The following is a 6,351-nucleotide window of genomic DNA, read 5'->3' as shown; positions in this document are numbered from 1 at the left end:
CCTTTTGGCGCCCCCTAGAGGGGATTTTCCTCACCCATAATTAAGGCTACATTTATGTCACGGAAGTCATGTAATCTGTGACTTCCAGGGACTTCTGTGACATTTTCTGCTTCAGCCCCAGGGCCCGAGGGACTGGAGCTAGCCGCCAGCAGGGCCCCGGGAGTGTTCCAGCCAGAGCAACAGCCTCACATGGAAAGGTGGGGAGGGAGGTGCCTTGGAACAGCAGCTGGGGGTGTCCTATTTTCTCTTTGGGAAATATGGTCACCCTGAAGCTCCCAGCTGCTGTGGGTGGAGGGAAGCCCCCCTGCAGCTTCCAGCTGCCATGGGCAGAGGGGGAACCCCACAACTCCCAGCCACCACGGCGGCAGGGGAAACAATGCAGCTGCAGCAGCAAAAGTCACAGACAAGTCACAGCTTCCATTAATTTTTGTTTATTGCCTGTGACCTGTCTGTGACTTTTACTAAAAATAACCATGACAAAATCTTAGCCTTACCCATAATGCATGCCATCCCAGTGGGATCCCTATGTGCAGTTTAAATTCTAAACCACCAGCACTTCTATAAACACAAACAGTATAAAACATGGCTTTGAGTTAAATCCCAGCAGGGGTTTTCAGAGTCAGCTGGGAGGTAATTGGGCTCAGCTGAGCCTTGTTACCCTAGTATCAGAACCTTAAAATGATGGCCAGGTGTTCATGGGAGAGAAAGGATTTGCTGTTTAGAAATCAGGACAGAGAGCTTTAGTTAACAAGACTGTCTTGTGTGTTGTTTTGTGCCGATAGATGGTTCTGGGTTTGGTTATTTTTTTGCTTTTTTTGTTTGTTTTTTGTATTCAAGGATTTAAGCTGCATGAAGGGAATGTGGTCTCTTGCTCTGATTTGTGTATGTGTCTTTAGGTACACAATGCTTTTGCAAAAATAAACCTGAAACTCCAAGGAGGGTTCCTATTATTTTGCTTAGCCTGCCCCTCCTGTGAAGTTTTTCTCCCACTGCATGGATGCATGCCCTACCACAATGATAAAAAATATCTGCCAATTTTTGTTACTGGAAAAAACTAAAATAATGTTCTTTAAAACTAATGTTTGTTATAAAACTAGCAATTCTTAACTTTCCAGCCTCTGCTATACCTTGCTGATCTAATTCACTCCAGTTTGCTTAGCGGGTGGCGGGGGAATGCTTCACCACTCTCCAAGGTTTTTCCACTTGCTCAAAGCTCCACAGGAGACTGAACAGGGATGGGGATGGGGCCAGATGGCAAGGTGGCGGCAAAGGCAAAGGCTGCCAAGAACTTGACTCAGGGTGGCACTGGCTCATGTACTGTGTAGGTAATAGAGAGGGGAGATTCCCTAGCTGAGGGAAACCCAGGGTTCCCTACAAGACAAAGAAAGGGGGACAAATGGGGATCAGAATGGGGTCCTTTCAGGGGGGTGTGGGGACCAGATTTGCCCCGCCCAACAAAAAATATATCAGTTGATGCCACTGCTCAGTGTACAATCAACAAAAAAAATCATTTTAGGGGAACTCATTCAGTCCATTTCCTCTTCACATAATTTGATGAATGATGTTCGTTTCTTAACAGCCCATTTTGTTAATGGACAAAAATTTTGCTGAATCCAGCGATTGTCACTAATATTTGATCTTCCATTCTGTTATTGTCATCAGCACATTTAGATATCTTATTCTTCATTCCCTTATTTCTGTCATTTATGATAGATACAGCACTCTAATAGCCTTAAAACTGCTCCCTATGGGTCCCTCACTAATGACTGTCTACCAGCTTGAATATACTCCATTAATAACACTGATATTCTCTAACTAATTTCAATTTACTGTTTCTTTTTTTCTTTCCCTCTCTCTCCTTTTTTTTTTTTCTTTTTTGTCAGTTCCAGGAAGCACATTTCAGAACCAAGTTGTTGATCTACTATCTTGTCAAATTTGTCCCATTTATGGCTCATAGACCCAAATGACTAATGCCTTTTCACAGATCTTTACAACATCTTCAAACCAGGCTATTATTTTAGTCCCCGATCTTGTAATGGATTATGCATGCGCAGAGCTCTGTGCCTCTGTGGAATTTATTGCAGGATTGGCACTATGTAGCAAAACCAACACATTTCCTAGTCAGTTGAACACATGTATGGAAAATACTTGAATCATAAATTAAATCCATGTTAAATATGTCCCTAGCAAGATCATGGGCTATTCCTCAGACCTAAGGTTAGGGTGTAGGTACCTGCAGTATAGGACGTGGTGGTTTGCAGCATACTTACTTCATACCCAGCTGTATTAGCATTACTGCATTTTGTGGTAAAACAATGCAGTTAACTTGTCTAAGTTGTAGTTAACATACAGCATGTTATGTTAACTACATATCATGGCATATCATATCATAGATGTCATGACTGAGAAGTGTTGACCCTACATGCAAAGCTGCTGGAATTTGATGTATTTGAAATTATTAAATAATTGCTCTTATTTTGAAGTTGGTGTTTAGACATTTTACAGATTTACTTCACATGCTTTATTTTTAATTATTTGAACTCAGTCTGTTTTGTAGTTATGTGTAACATACAAATTATATTTGGTCAAATATTAGAAATATATTTCTTCATATGAGCAAATATACTCCTATGAGTACGGTCTGCAACCATTCTCAGATGAGTAAACCTTGAGCTTCGATGAGTCTGTTTGCATAAGTATGAGTTGCAGTCCCAGGTCTGTTGAGTTTAGCAAAAGTATATGTTCAATGTAGTCTACAGAGGACTTGATCCTGCTCCAATTGACTATCAGACAAAAACTCCAAAGAAAAGCACAACCAGGCTTTGTTCTTTTTATTCTTGTAAGTTTCATAACAATTTCTATTTTCTATTTTTCCTTTAAAAATGAAGGGCAACATCCTACAGTCCTTATTCAATTCTTACACAATCAAAACTCCCTTTGGAGACAATAGGAGTTTTATCTGATGAGGACTTTGAGATTTGCCCCAACTGAAGCAGTGCTAAAGAAAATAGTCCTTTATTATATTTTACTGACTCATCTACATGATATGAGAAAAACCGAAATAACTATTTGAACAATAAAACTGAATTCCCCAGAAATTTGTAGCTTATCTGAACCCATTTACTCTTCACACTTTCAATGCACCGATTTGCTGTCACTGGCCCCTTAATCAGTTCGAGTGGCACTTTACTTTTCAAGTGGTTCAACTGAAATAAATTGGACAATAGGAAAAGTAAGGACTACTCAACATGTGTATGGGTGGTAGATTAACATGCATAGTTCGTATTCTATAAAAATATAACCAGAAAATTCTTCAGTGATCATAGGCATGAGAAGAATAAAACAGCCACATTGTGAAGACAAAAACTTTTCCTCATTTATGGTGGTTTTTTTGTATTCTAAATGTTGGAGGTTTTAAACTACTGTTCTTTTTGGCAGGGTAGGATGGGTTCAGATATAATTTCAGAACAAAAATAATGGCTGCCTTTTGCTTCCAAAATGAAAATAAACCTATTTAATATAAGTTGATGGGTAATTTTTCTTGAACTTGCAGCATGATTAAAGTAGCACTTTATGCTTAGACTATAAATACAATAAGAAGAATTATGTGCATGGATGAAAATTTGACTACAGATTTCAAATTTATTAGCAAAGACCTGGGAGCATCACAAAAATGAAAAAGATACATTTTTGCTCAGCATTACCAGAAGGGGATATAGAAAAACCCAATAAAACCAAGATGCCTACCACTAGACAAACATTGTGGATAATAGAAAGAGGAGAGAGATCTATTTGGTGATGACTCTTTCTTAAGAAACTGCAAGAAAGCGAGAATAGGTGCTACAAAAATTAAATCGAGGCACTTATGCTCACTTGGTGATCAGGGGTAACCCTCAGCTTGCCTAGCCTTGTATAGTCCTTTGGTAAGTGAGATGCATTTAGACTTGCAGGAAGCAGTTTAGGGGAGGATAGGCAGAGTCAGTTATCAGTTCAAGTCCATCAACAGTGGGATTAGTATTATATAAAGCTATGAATGAGCATGCATAAATTCAGGATTTGCGGGGGATGACTTAGTTTCTCCTCTTTAGGTGGACTTTTCATATACCAGCAGAGGAGAGAAAAACATTATTTAGAGTGAAATGTGCTTGAATAACTACAGAAATTGGCAGTCGGTATGGGTACCTTAGACTATTTTGAATCAAGTTTGAAAATGACTAGGTAACTAGTTGATAATGTCTATTCAGTTACAGTGGGTGCTTCCAGGAACTCATCATTACATTAAATTTGATCTAACTTATTGGCATTAATAATCAGATTTTCAGTGTGGTATCTAAATGCTGTGTTTTTTAATAAAAAGAGCAGTCCAGGGAGGCAATGAGTCCTTTCTTCTGTTCTAGATATAATTAGGGCCCTTAATTTAAGTGTAGTATCAGCCCTCTGCTTTGTTCCAGATTGAATCTTGAGATGTTACTTTCAAATACATCAACAAATAATTTATATCTGTTTTTCCATTAGGGTAGCACAGCTGAAATAGAAGTATCTCACCCTATCAAGGCACAACAGTTGGTGTTACTTGTGTTCCACCATCAGCTATTTATGGAACTATCTCTTTTTCCATTTGTTTGTTTACCAGGTACAGTAATGTGAACAAACTGTTAACAGTTTTCCCTTGACAGCTCCCCTCAATAAATCATAAAAATCTCTTGGCAGTAGCCCCCAGTGAATAATATTTTCTCTCTTCCTTAATCTTACTGGCTACTTTCTCCCCCTCATAAGTACCTGTATGTATTCTGCTTTCCTCTCATCAGCTGTTACATGTATAGTTTCTACCATTCCTTTGTTGTCTGTATCTTCCTTACTAGGCTGGTTTTTTCAGCCTACCTTTGAGTATATTATACCTCTCACAAGGGCGGCAAAACATCTGCAGTGAACAATGAAAATGCCATGTTCATACTGCCAAGAGAACTGATTAAATGTATACCATTCACTTGTTACAAAATTCTCATTATAATCTTGGTCAAATGGATAGAGTTTGTGTAATTTTTGTTCACGTGGTAATCTTAATGCTGGATTTTCTTCTTTTATTCTCATTACAGTTTTTGTCAGAAGAATGGAATTCTGATCCATTTTCTGTTCTCATTAAAACTTGATTAGATGAATGGATTAATTGTGTGCTAGCATCTGCTCCCATTACAATCTTTCCTGGGAAAATCAGCTCAAATCTTTCCACAAGGAGGAGGAGTTATTTAAAAAAAACAACCTTTTTCTTAACTTTATTTCTGAAGAATGTCATGGGTTTCAGAATAATGACTCTTGTTTCCATTTTCCCAGGTTGTGTCTCCTTTAGGGACATGTCACAGCCGACTGTCATAGTCACCATGCATAACTCCAAATAATGGAACTTATGACCGAGCAACCAATGGTGACATATTACTCAGGAAACTTGGGGGAAAAACACACCCCTAGGGTGCACTTAAGTAAAGCTCTCTCTATCCCTTAGTCCTGAATAATATGCTCATTAGAAATAAAGAAGCTTGAAAGTTGCATTTTAAGATTCAAGCATAAAAACAATGAAAGCTTTGATGTGCAGTAATGTGCATCAAGGGTGTTTTTATGAGATGGCTTTAAGATTCTAGGCAAATGGGACAGGAGTGAGAAAATAAAACATTCATCTTCTCTCATAGACTTTAAGGTCAGAAGGGACCATCATGATCATGTAGTCTGACCTCCTGCACAATGCAGGCCACAGAACCTCACCCACCCATTCTTGTAATAGCCCTGAACCTCAAATCATGATTTATACTTAAAATTACAGCGAATCCACCGGTTACACTAGTTTAAACCTGCAAGTGACCAGTGCCCCATGCAGCAGAGGAAGGCAACTCCTTCCTCTCCCAACCCCCACCCTCCAGGATTTCTGCCAATCTGGCCCAGGGGGAAATTCCTTCCTGGTCCCAAATATGGCAATCAGTTGGACGCTGAGTATGTGGGCAAGACCCACCAGCCAGACACTTAGGAAAGAATTCTCTGTAGTAACTCAGAGCCCTCCCCCATTTAGTATCCCATCACCAGCCACTGGAAATATGTGCTGCTAGCAGGCACAGATCAGCTACATGCCATTGTAGCCAGTCTCATCATACCATCCCCTCCATAAACTTATCAAGCTCAGTCTTGAAGCCAGTTATGCTTTAGCCACCACTGCTCCCCTTGGAAGGCTGTTCCAGAACTTCACTCCTCTGGTGGTTAGAAACCTTTGTCTAATTTCAAGCCTAAAGTTCTTGATATCCAGTTCATATCCATTTGTTCTTATGTGCTCTCTAATTCAGGAAAATGACTAATCAGCAATACAAT

The sequence above is a fragment of the Gopherus evgoodei genome, chromosome 1 (assembly GCF_007399415.2).
Source record: "Gopherus evgoodei ecotype Sinaloan lineage chromosome 1, rGopEvg1_v1.p, whole genome shotgun sequence".
In the NCBI taxonomy this organism is placed as follows: domain Eukaryota; kingdom Metazoa; phylum Chordata; order Testudines; family Testudinidae; genus Gopherus; species Gopherus evgoodei.
Note: the sequence above shows the minus strand (reverse complement) of the source record.